This window comes from Ambystoma mexicanum, chromosome 7q, assembly GCF_040938575.1.
Source record: "Ambystoma mexicanum isolate Mex_15411 chromosome 7q, UKY_AmexF1_1, whole genome shotgun sequence".
NCBI lineage: Eukaryota > Metazoa > Chordata > Amphibia > Caudata > Ambystomatidae > Ambystoma > Ambystoma mexicanum.
This window is the reverse complement of record NC_090941.1, coordinates 1,121,749,805-1,121,766,938: the sequence shown is the minus strand read 5'-3', so window position 1 is coordinate 1,121,766,938 and position 17,134 is coordinate 1,121,749,805.

Sequence of the window (17,134 nt, the reverse complement as noted above, 5' to 3'; positions counted from 1 at the left end):
CTAGCAGGTTTTGATGCTTGGCTTAAAGCTACATTTCTCTTAAGGTTCAGTGACTGGACGACCTTTTTGAATGTTGCCTGGCTCAGGATAGTGGCTGGCCAAGGATGTGTAGCCCACTCTTTTTCATCGTCTTCCAATCGATGTTTCTACGCTGAATTCAACCCATACCTCTATCAGGAACACTGTACTTCCTTTGTGTCTCTTTTGCCCCTCTCACAAATCAGCCCAGTTATGGCTTTCACCTCATCTTCTCCATCATTAGTCACTGTCGTGGTGTGCTGAAAGACACTGGAAAAAAACACATCTACCCACCGATCGTATCCGCCTATCAGATCTACACTGTTTCTTTGGATTTGGTGGCATTTCTGCAAGAAAACTACACATTTCTGACCTCATTTGTTACCACTCCCCTCCCCAGTGTCTATTCCAACTTCACAATCATTTCGTCCCACTTCCAACCCATGATCCTTCACTATCTTCTTCTCTTTCGACTTATGATTTTGTTACTTACTTTGCTAGCATAATAATTCAGAGATATCCTCTGCCTTGCTACCATTCCCTCATCCACAAAGCCTTCCTCCTCTGTTTCTACTTGTATCCCCCTCTCTGATCTTGACACAGCTTTCTTCCTATCTCATGCAAATCCAACTGCCTCTCATCTTAATCCCTTGCCTTCACCTACTGTGCCTAAAGGTCTATCCTCACCTTCCTGCCTTCCTGACTGCACTCATAAATACATCTCTCTCTCAGTTCACATCGGTACTGACTTCAGAACATCTGGTCATTCTCCCAATGCTAAAGAAACCTTCTCTAGTTCCTTCCCTTTGTGCTAATTCCTATCCTATTTCTCTTCTTTCTTTTCCCTCTAAGATCCTAGAGTGCGTCGCTTACTCACAGATTGCCTCTTTTCTCAATCACTGCTTTCTTCCTGCACACCATTCTGGATTCTGTCCTCTCCAATCCACAGAAATAGCTCTTCTGTCTGTCTGTCTCTAATATCTGCTAGACACTCGAAACTTTCTTCCATTCTCAGTCTTTTAGACCTCTCTGCTGCTTTTGATACAGTTTATTGCCCCACTCTATTTAGTTATTGCGTATTTATAAATAGATAAAGTGGGGCGATAAACTGTATCAAATTTCCTGTTATGGCCACCCAGCTGTGGAATTCCCTGCGTACAACTCTAAGAACTGATCAATCCTTCTTTAGTTTTCTGCCTGTAATGCTGGTGTCTTTTATCACCTATATATTTCCATTACAGCCAGGGATGGACTGGGAAACAAAAAAGGCCGGGATATCACTTTCAAAGTGGCCCCATATTACACATTTTCGCCAATCCCAAGCCCAAACCTTTTCCTATGATAAAATGTAGAAATATAATAGGTCACTTTACAAAAGAGGCCCAGGGTGCAGAGGCCTACCGGGAAATCTCCAGAGTTCCCAATAGGCCAGTCCACCCCTGATTATAGCCTATGCTGATATTACAATATCTGCAGTGCTCGTTCCGTACAGTCTTTCGTTGCCACCAAGCTTCTGATTTGAACACTGGTTCTTTTCTGAGTATACTACTGTTTTGGCCCATTCATTGGGCTTCCTGTCTACCATTTCTCCCTCTCCGCTCCATATTTAATTGTTCCATTTGCACCCTATGGAGCGCTCATTTTGACCTCTGTGCGCAGCCTGCTGATGCAGGTTTGAATCCCTGCGGGGCCAACTCAGCCTTTTATCCTTCTGAGGTGGATACATTGTGTACAAGGAAGTGGGACAATAATATCAGCTGTTATTTCAGCGCTTAGGCACCTGTGTGTTTGAAGCGCTATATAAATGAGATATTATGGTATTATCTTTAAGTCATGATTGGCTAAATGCTAATTTTCAACATCTTAACCCCTGTAAAATTGAGATTCTTTTCCTTCCCTCCTCCACTAACTCCTCTCCAGCCCACTGCTAGCTTCTTCTCCCCATCTAATCTCTCTCTTTCCACCTCTGCCTGTAATCCGGGTGTATTTCTTTTACCACCTATATATTTCCATCACAGCCAGGGATGGACTGGGAAACAAAAGAGGCCCTGGATATCATTTTCAAAGTGGCCCCATATTACACATTTTCATCAAGCCCAACCCCTTTCCTATGAAGAAATGTAGAAATATAATAGGTCAGCATAAGGCACAGGGTGCAAATTTCCCAATAGGCCAGTCCATCCCTGATTACAGCCTATGCTATCAACTTTACAATACATGCAATGCGCGTCCCGTACAGTCTTTCAATGCCACCAAGCTGCTTATTTGAACACTGTTTCTTTTCCACATATTCTACTGTTTTGGCCTTCTCATTCGGCTTCCTGTCTACCATTTCTCTATGCTCCATATTTAACTGTTCCATTTGCACCCTATGCTGCCTCTCTTTCCATACATCCATATCTTCTTCTCTTTGCACATTGTCTTGGGCTATTCTTTGAATCCTGTCTACTTTTAATTTTTCCTTGCTTTGTATTTAAATGTATGCGCAGACTAGCTCCCCATCTCACTTTTTTGAATGATCTTCGTGTCCCCGCCTGCTCACGCCATTCTGCCTCACGACACCCAAACTAGCCTCTGCCTCTTCCCACTTCCAGTTCTTCAAGCTCCTGGCACATAAACTATACAACTCCCTCCAGATTGAAATCTGATTCTCTATCGCTACATTTCATTTGAATCTTCAAATGTTCCTCTTTCCTCTGACCACTGAGTTGTAATGCTCAAAATTTAGCTCATACCTATTGTAACGTTTAAATATTTTGTGCAGCGCTTTGGTGAAAGCGCTATATAAATGAATGCTATATAAATACCGGTATCTGCAGCACTGTATTGCTAGAAATGACTTATGGAGGGTCAGAGCCTCTTAGTCCTTGTCCTACCACTTTTCTGTGTGTGTTTTCTCTATGTTTTCTACAACTGAGGTCAAGCCTGATCCTCTGGTAGTGCAGCTCTTCATTGTATCTTTTGGTGAACAACACCCATGGGATACCCTTAAGGCACCCATGGGTGGGGGTACACCCTTGTACCCCTTATGTTTGTTTTGCGGCACCAATGTGTTGCCTACAGAGCTGCATATGGGATGGTGGCAGATACATGCTGACTTGGCAGTGGCGTTGAGTATCATCCATTTTGGGATACCCAGGCCCTGCCATAGGAATCAATGGATTCCTACACAAAGGCAAGATGGCCACTGTGGCCTCTTGGTTTCTATTGCCTTTTACCTTGTTTCCAAAAGTCCTGGGAAGCTCTGACCCTGTCCCTTCCTCCTAAATGGCTGTTGGGTGGAAAACTCATGTGTGGAAATATCATATATGGCTCTGGTGCTGCCTCCTGTCAGACTGACTGGAGCCTCCCCAGAGGCAGTGTGCTGTGGGTACACCCCTAGGGGTGGGACCTGTATGAATGGAGTCTGAAGTGAACTCACATTCTGTGTTATGGGTGTCTGGTTTCTGTGTGTGTGACACAATGAATGAGACAGGCCCGACTGAAACTGACATGGATGCAGTGTAGTGTGCTGAAAGGCTGGGGACTTACCCCAATCCACATTCTTTTCTATGGGTGTCTGGGTGGAGTGAATGGCCTGAATGCATGTGACAGACAGAACAATGTGTTTACCAAATTATTCCTCAAACTTAGTTCCCTATAGATTACTAAATGTCCCTACACAATACACTTTCAATCCCTGGGTATATGTAACTAACCCTGGTAGTGTGCTGATGTATCGACTATCAAGGTTAAGGGATGAAAGAGAAACTTACCCTAGCCTCTCTCACTACTTTTCTTGTCTACTAAAAATAGGAGCACACATATGGGAGTCAAATTCTTCTATATTTATTCGTATTGCTTCCAAATGTGTGACTTATCAGGTTAAAAAACACACACACACCAAATCTAGAACTTATGGACTAGTTAGATCGCTCCATATGTCTATTGGTGTTCACTTTTCGTTACTCATTAAAATCTGAATGTGATTCCGACAAGCTCAATCTTAATTTTGCTGAGTCAAGGGAGTCGGGTAATCAGCCTTACCCTCTACTAGTCAAACGGTTTCAGCGGAATAGATCCAGTTCTCTCCTTTCTTTAGGACTTGGGCTGTGGCAAATGTAGTCACAGTAGGTGGTTAAAAAAAACAATCTTCTAATTTCTTGTCTCGCGTGTCATCTCTCTTGATAGGGGAGGGCATCTTCATTAGATTGTGGGACGTCTCAATTTTCTTTTTCAATTCCTAAAATGGGGGAAATATACAGAGTGGGATTATCAAAACATATCTCATGTAAAATGCTTGATACTTTTGTCAAATCGTGAGGCTTACCTCTCTGGGTGTCTTGTATGAGTTTAGATGGTCAATACTCTGTATCATCAGAAATCCTTGGAAAAAGCTCTTTTATCCATAACCTGTTGGTACATGGTTCTTAATTACTCTTCTGTCCTCTAATGTCTATGCTATTTATTTATTCCTAGATGAGCACTGCGAGAGGTTGAAAAAACATTACGAGTCATACAAGCCCCTATTGAAATGCCCATCACTTTGATGATGGAGTTGGCAGAAATAGCACTAACGAGAAACTATTTCATGGTTGACGAAAGGTATTATGAACAGGTCTTGGGAACTGAAATGGGGGCAACTTCTGCCCCATCCCTGGCAAACTTATATGTAGCTGAGTGTGAGGAGCGCTATATCTATCATGGATCAAATCCCTACATATGTAATATCCTGAGCTGGCGTCGTTATATAGATGACATCCTAATGTTCTTTGAAGGAACAGAGGAGAATCTAAATTAATTCATGAACTGGTTGAATGGCTTGGACCCGTTCTTAAAATTCAGCCATGAATTCAGTAAGAACACAGCTATGTTCCTAGACCTCAAACTAACCAGGAATGGAACTCACATAGAAACCACAGTATTCCAAAAAATTACAGACATGAACTCCCTCTTAGAATTGACCAGCTTTCATCAAAGAACTTTATGGGAGAACTTGTCCTTTTGGCTGAGATTTAGACGTAACTGCACCACGAGGCAGGAATTCAATGTACAGGTGATAAAACTCAGCCAAAAACTCAGGAAAAAGATCAGGAAACTGTGGCATCTATTGAATGTTGGGGAAAACAAATTAAGTATCCCACTTTTCGCAATCAAAAGAAGGAGAAAGATTGGTGATGTTGTGGTACACACCTACAGAGAGGAGAAAGAAGAAATGGACAACCAACCAAGGCTGTGGCAACATCCCAAAGCCATAGGAGATGCACCATGCTGCATGTGCTCGGTATGTCTCTATACGAAACGTTCTACAATTGTGAATATAGGTTGGACAACATTGTGGGAACAGAGAGTCTTTACAAACTGCAATACCACCAATGTGGTATACATGATCAAGTGCCCCTGTGGAAAAAACTATGTGGGTATGACTACTAGAGGTTTCAGAATCAGAATCTTTGAATACAGATCTAATATCAGAAGAAAAAGGCTAACTGCCCTGCTTGTAAAACATTTTGTATCGAACAACCACTCTGAGAACGACATACGTTGGACTGTACTAGAGAAAGTAGTGGTACCAAAGCCAAGAGGACATCTGGGAGCTATTCTGTTGAAAAGAGAACAGCAATGGATATTTAGACTTAGAAACCGTCTGGAGGGTCTGAAAGAGGAAATATGCTAGCAAACACTAGCAGTCCTATAAGACCTACCCTAACTATTGAAGGAGTGATAGGATGTATTTAAATCTCTGCAGAAGTTAGTAAATACTATCACAACTTAGACTGTTGAGCCATGATGTCTACAGGATAGACTATGTATGTACAATGCAAACATTTAGCTTCTAGAAACGAAATAGTCTCCAAATAATTCCCAGTCAAGTTGGAGAGTAAAAACCATCAAAGAAGATGCCCCTGGCCATGTTCAATGTCGATATGGCCACTGTTCAAAATAGGCATATACCTGGTTGGGCTATACTTCATTGGGCTTAGGAATTACATACAGAGACTCCCTAAAAGTTAAGTAATTAAAACTACAAAAATCAGAACAACTGGCTTATGATGCCAAAAACATTCATACAAAGAATATCTGAATTCAGATACAGCGTATTTTTCGATGCCCTTTTTTACTATGTTAAAAATATCTGTATTAATTCACAATATACTCTATATATATATATATATCAGTGAAAACACTTTTTAAAGGGACGTTATGGTTAAGTTGCACTACGAAAAACCTATGAAATTCAGTAAAAAAACATTGTTAAAGGGACGTTATGGTTCAAAGTAAAACCGAAAAACCCCTGAAATTCGACAGTTATGGTAAGATAAGCAACCATAACTCGCGTCACCGTGCACTGCTAACACTAACACCCAGGACATCAAAGATGACATCACATGTGCATTTACTTTTCATGAAAACTCTGTACAAGGGATTCTTATAATGATGACCAAAAACTGTCAAGGATCAATGGGATAAATATCATGAGCTAATTAGTGCATTAAGCAATGCATTGATATAAATAGCATTCTATTATGAAGTTCTATCCAGTATACTAAGCTACTCATGCAGAAACATAGGCAGTGTGTGCAGCATACAGGATGAAGGTGCCATATTCATAATCTTGCCATGTTGAATATTGAAATGATAACTGCTTTCTTATTAGAGTTTTAAGTACTGTGAAACATGTAATAAGTAGATAATAAAACCCACTTAACACATAATTATTACAGACAAAACACAAAGCGACAACAACACATACAAATATGAGTATATACAGGGACAGTGAAGTAAACAAAAAAGCAGAAGTAGTAGCAGAAAGAGTTCATAACCTAACTGATTGCCTTTATGCAGAGAAACTATTGCTCTGTTTCAAAGCTGCTACTTACCATATGTATGTGTATCACATGATGTGACTGCACCCAAAGGAAAGGAGAGTGAGTATAATGTATACAAATATGAGCATATAGAGGGAAGGTAGAGTAATAAAAATAAAACTATGAGAAAGTGCTGATAACCATAATGATTATCTTCATGCACAGAAAGGATTGCTCTCTTTCAAGCCTGTGTCTTCCGCTATGTATATTTTTCATATGATGTGACTTGACCCTAAGTCTACAAATATAGTACCTTTTCAATTTTTACTTCCTGACTGTTACTGAAGAAAACTATATGGCCTAGATATGTCAGTAAAGGGAAAAAAGGGAGAGCCAGACATGTGATGTCATCAGTGATGTCATCAATGACATTTGTGATGTCATCTTTGATGTCCTGGGTGTTAGTGTTAGCAGTGCACGGTGGCGCGAGTTATGGTTGCTTATCTTACCATAACTGCCGAATTTCAGCGGTTTTTCGGTTTTACTTTGAACCATAACGTCCCTTTAACAACGTTTTTTTACTGAATTTCATAGGTTTTTCGTAGTGCAACTTAACCATAACGTCCCTTTAACAAAGTTTTTTCACTGAATTTCACAGGTTTTTAGTAGCGCAACTTAACCATAACATCCCTTTAACAAAGTTTTTTCACTGAATTTCATAGGTTTTTAGTAGCACAACTTAACCATAATATCCCTGACTTCATATACATGTAACATAGAACATACTGAACCCTCACGTAGTGATTTTGATATCCGCGGACTACCGTCATGTCTGCGGACATATCGAGAATCTGAGCGTGGTGAATGTAAATTTAAATAGTGTGCCCCATTTCCCCTTTGAAGTTGGCTCTGAAAAGAGCCGTTTTTTTTGTTTTTTTTACAGATGCTTGACAGACACCTGTTATTTTGTATTTTTTTCTTGGTTTTTTTCTTACTTTACTCCTAAAATCTTCACATAACCTTCTCCAAAGCAACCCTTACATTCCAAAATAGAAAGGCATTTCCCGTAAAAGATAAAGAGATGCCACCTTCTTTAAAATTAACAGTATTACTGGCATCAATATTCTCATTATTACAGAAGAACATACCAGCTCTAAGCATGAAGGCACACATGCCTCGGTTGATGACACACCTAGCAATGTTTTGCTGAGGACAAAAAACTGAACTATTGTCCCATATTGCCCTAGGTAGTAATCCAGAAAAAATTACTTTCGCATTTGGAAGGATCTTCATTATGGCTTGAACCAAGCATTCCAAATCAGCCAACAAAGTAGGGGCACTGACGTTGCCCAAATGGAAAGCACCATAGTGCAAAACAACCACATGCGGACTGTTCATCGTGGCCATATCCTCACAAACTTGTACAATTCCCTGTACATTGCAATCAGGCACAGTGCTCCACACCACCTCCACTCCTTTCACATCAAAGTTTTTTTCAACATGCCTGCATCGAGCGTACTGTTGTAAACCATGCACAAACATATCTCCAAGCACCAACACCCTGACTTTCTCCACTTCGGCCATCTTCACCACACACAGTCTCTTTCAACACAAAACCACAACCTCGACATCTGATTGGCTAATCCGTACAGTCTTCTTTCCATGTTGGATTTGCTGGAAAACCCCGGATGTAGAACGCCCTGTCCACGGAGAGCCGCGGTGTCCGCGGACCATGTAACTCTTCGACACCCCTTCTACCATTTCCACTTTACTCTGTGCCATTCCCTCATTGCATACAGCTAAGCAGTCACACAATACGAAGAACGTCCTCAGAACACCCCCATTTTGTTTTTTTTTTAACATTTCAGGACAATTATCATTTCATTATTCAACATATTAACATTACAAATATTATACTTTCATCTTGTACGCTGCACACAATGCTATGTTTCTCCATTAGTAGCTCAGTATACTAGATAGAACCCCATAATACAATGCTATTTATATCAATGCATCGTTCAAAGCACTAATTACGGTATGATATTTATTGCAATGATCCTTGACACTTTTTTCGCAACATTATAATAAAAATCCCTAGTACACAAATTTCATGAAAAGTAAATGCACATGTGATGTCATTAGTGATGTCATCAATGACATTTGCTATGTCATCTTTGATGTCCTGGGTGTTAGTCTTAGCAGTGCTCGGTGGTGGCGCGAGTTATGGTTGCTTAGCTTACCATAACTGGCGAATTTCAGGGGTTTTTCGGCTTTACTTGGAACCATAACGTCCCTTAAACAAACTTTTTTTATTAGCACGCAAACAATATACAAAGATGTAGTGTAAACAGCAAGTTCTCACAGATGGCATTACACAGAATGTTGCAAAGCAAGCATTTATGCTCGTTCACAGTGAAGGTCAGCTGCTTCCATTTTTTTCTCGCGGCCCCGAGAGGCCCACGACTCCCAGTATAAGGTTCTATTTTTTTTTTACCTTGACAGACAGAGATTGTGCTGAAAGACTTCTTTTGAAGAAGTGTAGCAAAAACGTAAGACACGATAAAGATGAAATTTCTGAAACGAAACCACTTTTGTACATAATATCACTTTGAGAAAGATCATTGGCACACGCGGAGTCGTATTTTGGGACTGCACTACACTTGGACAATGGAAAATGCAATTATAATGTAAGTAACCCTTTAGATTGTTTTATACCGGAATATAATAACAATAGCGTGGCATTAAAGCCCAGTCAAGTTGTACTTGTTCGTTCAATGTGGCATATTGTTTTCTACCGCGCACTATCACCGTCGAATTGATCCCCTGTCGTTTAGAGGGCTCTGAAAAAGGCAGACGACACAGGGTGGGTTAATAGAAATAATTTAACCGGTCTGTAGCCGGTCAAGCACTCTACTTGCTGTGCCACTTCACTGTAGCCGGTCAAGTGGCACAGCGAGTACAGCGCTCACTTTGACATCCGTGCACAGCTTGCTAATGCAGGTTTGAATCCCAGCACGGCCAAACTCAGCCTTTCATCCTTCCGTGGTCGATAAATGAGCACCACACACCGTGGGTAATAATAAGCAGCACTGAGATACCTGACGGTTCTTAGCGCTATATAAATGCGAAAATATTATTATTTTATTATTAACATACACCGTTGCACTATCTTCGCTAGCAAATAGTTTCATGCCCTAATAAATAAAATGAATATTTTAATAAAGATTGGCTGGTGAGATTAATTTATGTTTTTTAAAACAGGTTTTTTGCCCCATTTTGCCAATGTCACGATTTTCAGACTCCAGCGGATGGATTTTTCAACTGCCAGGTGCAGCTCCATGTAAGCAAATTCATGACCCTCACCATTTTATGGGACAATCGCCAAGGACCAATATGCCCTTACGCAGTACTAGCGGCCAGAAGCAACATACCAACCATTATGGTGGTCTAATTCCTCGTTGTTGGGGCAACCTTTCGATTATCAGTGCGACCATTTACTGCTTTTATCATAAACCAACAGCCTATCTACCGCAAAAGAACAGCGCGTGGCTCAAAATAAACTTTTGCTGATCGACAGCAGAGACAATTGCAAATCGCTGAATATTCACTAAACATTTCATGTGAAATAAATGTACTTTACCAAATGTACAATCCTGCTGTTTACTTTTAAACCACAGTTTCATATTCTGAATTGTGTCTCACTGTGTACTAAGCTGATCTAACACCCTCTGTACCGCAAAGGAACATCGCGTGGCTCAACATAAACTTTTGCGGATCGACAACAAAGACAAATGAAAATCGCTGACTATTCTCTAAACATTTGATGTCAAATAAATGTACTTTACAAAATTTACAATCTTGCCGTTTGCTTTTAAATCACAGTTTCATTTTCGTAATTGTGGCGCGCTGTGTTGTGACATAATGTGTGTTGTCTTCCGGGTTCTGTGTAAAGTCGCGTAGGACTGGAGACGACTGGGCGCGTTTGATGACGCACCCTGTAACGTCACAGAGAGAGGCGGGGAATATGAATGCTTTGATGATATGAGGCTTAGGGGCGGGAGATATGATTTAGTGTCGCAAAAGCAAGTCAGCCAGGTCAATAGCGCCAGTCATAGGATTATCACATAATGTCGGCGCACACCAGCCTGATTTATCGTTTCTTTAGTGGACAAAAAGTCGGGTGAGGCCCATAGGAAATTGTACTATCAGAGACAAAAGGAGGGTTCGTAGAACACTTTCAACCTGACAACGAACAATACAAACAACGTTCTCAGAACACCCCCATTTTGTGTAATTGCAACCATTTCGGGACACCGCGAGTGTTCTTAGAACACATTCAACTTGACAGATTACAATACGGACAGCGTCCTCAGGACACCCCCAGTTTGTGTATTTACGAACATGTAAATACACCGCCCGTGTTTTTAGCTCAATTTTACCTTCCTTGCGAACAAAAAGGACACATACTCCGTCCTCTGAACACCCCACCATTTAGTTTATTTACAAAATGTCAGAACAGCCGTGTTCTCCGCGGACAAATCGAACACAACAAAAGCGTATAGCACATAAAAAAAAACATTGAACCTATCTCATACTCCCCCACCCTCCCCAAACACTCTTACACACCAACATACTCCACTATATACAATTTTTAATCCAAGTTTCACCGCACTGTACGCGGTTGACGGCGAATACAAGATGGCGGGCGCGACAAAAAATCTGCCGCGCATCACGCCCCACGTTGCCCAATCAGCAAACACGTTGCATGTTCGCAGACATGACGCAAGCCCATGGGCCAATCGGGGTGCTGTCCGCGGAGCGAACAGGAAAGTCCGTCCGCGAAGCGAACACAGATATCACTAATTTTTTTACCTTACATTTTTTTTTAAAGTTTTGGACGGATTTACACCAAATTTGCAAAAGCACGCTTTCTGGACCAAGCCGCCGCTCCTGCCATAAATTTGGTGTAAATCCGTCGGGCTGTAGCCGTGCGCAAAGTTTTTTCCCATTATGTCTATAGGAAAAAACAAAAGTTTTAGGACCCCCCCTATAACTTTGCCCCCCGGACCAAACCTCTCCAAACTTAAAAATATTCAGAGTGGACCATATACTTTTTTTGCAAAGTTTGGTGAGGATTCGTCCAGAGGCAGCGAAGTTATAAGCCACCCAAAAAGTGCTCTTCCTATGGAAACACCAACTTAACCATAACTACATGGACGCTAACGCGTCCATGTAATATTTATATACATAGATATATATATACAGATATTCTGTATTTGAAAACAGTTAAAAATCAATGTTATCCATTTGGAGGCATTATGTAATCCAGGTATTAAAGTGATCGCCGTCCCAGTCACCCTGAGCATCAACATAAATACTAAAAACAAAATTAGGACAATTACATCCCTTGAATGCGGGATCACGTGTCAAAATACGTAAAAAGCTGGACCTCTCAATATGGCGGCTGGAACACCATTCGAGGAAGAAGCCGAATGAGTGCTCGGTGAAACAACAAAATAAGGTGAGAGGTTGATGCCCTTTATGCTCTACTTTTTGAATAAAGAATAAAAAACAGCCTGCACATATTGGTGGACGCTTAGAAGTGCTTTAAGTAATAGTACAGCTTGTAAGAATGAAATAGGCATTTATTTGTAGGTGCCTCTAAGGCTGCCCCCGTCCCATTAAAGGTTTCCTACAAAAGTGTTGGGCTCCTTGGTAAGACTTGGAGGCATTTGGAACTGAAAAAGGCAAGTGGGCGGGTTAGATCCTCATCTAGCTGTATACCCTATGTGGTAATACATATATTCTTGTCAATATTTTTATATTATTTGGTATGTCGCTGTTCAAAATTTGTTATCTTTTAATGTATGGTATAGCAAAGCCCTGAAGACGACCTGCGTCTATGGGTCATAACACGTGTCATACCTGAATAACTGGGCAATCATCTTTGAAGAACTAATCAAGAGTAATGGAAAATGTTATTTGGTTCAACATGCTACAGATAGGCCACATGGTTGATGGATCACTGTTCACTTTCTTGGAAATTTGCAGCTGGTTTCTACCCAAAAACAACATGTTGGCAAGCTCCTATGTGCAGGCTAAATGCTAGAAACTACTGGTAAAAAATAATTGGTCTCCAGTTTTGTGGCCTGTATGATTCCAGTTGTTGTGATATTGTCAGATCATTTAGCAAAGATTTACTTGATCTCCTTAGCTATACAAATTATCAAATGCTTATGATTGTTATTTACCAGATCCTTTACACCCACCCAAGCCTTGGTGCATAGGGCCATGTTGTAACCTTTCAATGCCGCTGGGACTTTTGGGATCACTCTCAGTTCTTTGAAGTGTTTAATTTACGAGGTGAATTTGGAAGTGAACTTGTAAAAGTGTTTGCCTCAGGCTATGCCTAACACAGCTAAAGGACCTGCAAAGTTGCCTTATTCCTCTCTCAGGTCAATTTCCCATGTTGTTAATGTCCTAGGCATGTCATCATCATGTGCAGCAGAGTCTCTGGCCCTGATTCATGGAATTATTTGCACGATAAATAGGGACATTGTTTGCCAAAACCACGTGCGAAAGCATGTTTGTCTCTTCGTGGAATCGACTGCGCAGAACATTTTAGTAGTTTGCGGAGACTGCGTGCAGGTTTGACATGTCTCTGCGAGCGGCTGAGTGCCTTGCACAAGACTCCTCACAGAGTGTGGGCATAGCCTGCGCGTAGACCGGAGTAGGGGGCGGAACCCGCATAATGGGGAAAATGAAGGGGAGATATATTGGCGTTACGAGGGACAGCCTGCAGGCAGTCCACCGCACGCCCACAAAAGCGCACACCCAAGCGTATTCATGGATCTGTCAGCGCAACCTCTTGTCAAGGAAATGGCTGCGCAAAGCTCTCGGTCTATCTAATGCCTCAAGGCAGGCATACAGGCACTTGCACACAGGAATCACTGTGCAAAGGTAAGATCGGGTTTAGGGGTGCAAGAACGGTTAACGGGGGTTTGCACGTATGTGTAGCGGGAAATGATGACTTTTACGATATGTGTTACGCATGTTGAGGGGGTGCTGGGAATAGTTACGGGGGACCCCACGCCCGCCCGCCGGGTTGTGGGCCTGGTCGCGGGGGTTCGGAGGAAGTTTTTCCAGGGTGCATTACATCGCGCGCAAGCACTGCGCAAACGTCTGTTTCCATGGCTGGAATGGCTCTGCATGTGGGCGTGTCATGGACGTCTGGCCGCGACTTGCGCATACTGTTACTTTGCATGAACAAAAGCATGCGTACGTACATATTTTCTTATGTGTGACGGGCCGTGCAGAGCTGTTCTCAGCACACAGGATTTGCGGGATGAATGCACCTTTTTCCATGTATCTGGCACTGTGTCTCCTCTATGCCAAGTTCATGTATTTGATATTTCACGTTGCCATGAAGGTTATTGTTTCCTCCTCTCCTATGATTAAGCTACTTAGGTCTTCTATTTCGAGTGCTGCAAACAGGCTTGCCTTGCATATTTTTTATTAAATCGAAATGATGCATATTTTGCACTTCTAGCTTCTAGTACAGGGTCTGCCAAGTTACTTGTGACTATGTGACAAGCACCTCTATCCATGTGTTTCCTGTAACCCACTCCTCTACATTCTCTTTTACCCCTTAGAGATGCACTGTCCTTCTCGAAGCTGGTATGGAAGGGGTTACCATTTCCCATTTCACAATGAAGATTTACTCTAATGATTAAACATTTAATATCAAATGAAGTGAATGTGTTAATTCAGATCGATTGTTTTAAGTTGTTGTTTATGGTTCCGAGTATTTTGCGGGAAGATGTTGATTATTTAAGTGAAACCAAATCATGATGAAGAAGGTTTTGAATTACTCATAACCATGGGCACAGTCCTGGGATACCCTCCAGACCATCGTTTTTTAGCATGCCAAGCCATGACAGAAGGGGAAAGACCATAAGCAAATCAGGCATATTGCTACCCCAAAAGCGGCAGTCCAGCCCGAACTGCTATGTCACATCCCCTCTGCATGAGACCACAAGCATCCCCAGACATGTTTCAGCCTTGTTGGGCATCCTCAGTGAGGAGTAGCTTGGGTCTCTAGGCCCCTCAGACTCGGGACCCACGTCCCGGCATACCTGTCCCACTCCGGGTGTTGATTATTTTATCATGTATTTCAATTGTTTTATTTAAATGAACTTATGTGTATGACTGGACTTTTGTGCTGCTGGAGATGCCTTGGTAAATTGTTTTACTGCACATGTGCCTAAAACATCCTAGAAACACCTGTATACAGGTGCGTTATAAATGACATTTCATACCAACTTAAGTATTTTTGCACTTTGTAATTATAACATTTATTTCCTTTTTTTTATTTTTTTTTATTTTAGTTTTATTAAATTTTCAACAAAGCATAGTAGTTCGGTTACGCTTACATTCAAGGCATTTGCATTTGTGTTTGCATTTCAGATTATCACAATGGTTCCTTGCAACAATTAACTTTAAAGATGTAACTTATCTTTCCAACTGTTTCGTGTTTCCCCTTCCCATACCCTCCCTCCACCCTCCCCCCTAGCAGGGTTTCAGTAGAGAGTTATACATTTCGCATTTCAAAGGTGCCCTGGTTATTGGTCAGAACAGACAGTCTGCATTGTCTGCAATGTTCATTCAATTTAGGTAACAATGAGGCCAGTAGACTCAGCGGCTTGGGCCTCCCAGGGGCATATCTCACATCAAGAAGAATTCGGAGCATACTTTGAAGAGTCTACTGGTGTTCCTGTGGTTCAGTGACCGGGCTGGATTCAGTCAAGTGTTCCCTTACAAAATCCCACCATGGAGAGCAGCAGTGATTCGCTCCATTGTGTATATATTGGTCGCCACTGTAACCCACTCACCCAGGCTGGGGAGAATGTCTGCTTTCTACCTGGTGGCCAAACATGCCCGTGCACCTAGTAGGAGCATGGCTGCTTTACCTTTTAGTTTAGTCATCTCTACCGCAGATTGCTCGAGGCCGAGTAGTACCAGGAGCGGGGTGTTTTCCCTGGAAATCCTGTCCACTTTTTTGATCCAACTAAGAACTTCATCCCAGTATGTCCGGGCACGAGGGCACCCCCACCACATATGCCAGTAATCCGCTCGCTCCACGCACTGGCGCCAGCAGAGTGGGCTCCTTGTCTGATACATTTTAGATAGTCTATGGGGGTCGTATAGCCACATGTGGAGGAGTTTAATGGCGTGGAGTTTGTATTGTGCTGCTATTGATACCCAAGATACGCCCCACAGATGGTATTCTAATTGCTTGGGTCTAGTTCTATGACAAGGTCGCTTTCCCATCTATGTTTGAGATTGTCGGTCGAACCCTTTCCCACCTCCAATAGTGCTTTGTACATGCCAGATGTCATGCCCTTGGTTCCAGACATTGTATCTAGAAGCTTTTCAAAGGGGGTGAGATCTCTTTGGATTTTTTCAGCCCATTCTTTCCTCATGAGGGTGCCCTTTAGTTGTAGGAAGAAGAAGATGGGAGTGGCTGGATCCCTAGCGCTTCCTCAAGTTCAGTAATCGTGATGTATGTCCCATTTCTCCACAATGGTCCGACCCTCTCCAGACCTGCATTGTACCAGGATTGGAATCTAGGATGATCGTGGATTTCTTCTCGTATGCCCGGTGACCATATGTGGCTCAATGGGGAGGGCCATATAGTGACTCCCTTCATGCCTGCGCTCTCTCTCCAAATATCCCAAATTGTGCCCAATATTGGGTGGGTCCGTAGTCTGCATGTGAGTTTGTGTCTGGGGACCCGCAGCCATTCTGCCAACGTAACAGGGGTCTGGTTGTGGTTGTCTAAGTGTACCCATTGGAGTTCATTTCTTTCTCTCAGGTGGGGGATTAGTATTCTCAGTTGCACTGCATTATAATACAGCTGGAAGTCAGGGAGACCTACGCCACCTTTTTCTTTGGGCAGGGTGAGAATGTCATATGATATCCTTGGTTTTTTGCCTAGCCACAAGAATTTAACGATATCTCTTTTCACTTCCTTGAAGAATGTGTCTGGGGGTTTTATGGGGTGCATTTGGAATGGGTGTAAGAACCTCGGAAGGTGGATCATCTTGATCGCATTAAGTCTGCCAATCCAGGAAATCGTGAGTTTTTGCCAATTTGCTAGGTCGTTATGGAAGCCTGACAAGAGTTGGGGATAATTTGCCTCGTTTTTGGTTAGGTTTATACCTAAGTACCGGAGGATGTTACTCTCTATTACCCGCCCGAGTGCAGAGAGGGCAGAGGTATCTGCAGGGGTGAGCTCCTTCAGTGGAAACACTATTGATCTTGACTTA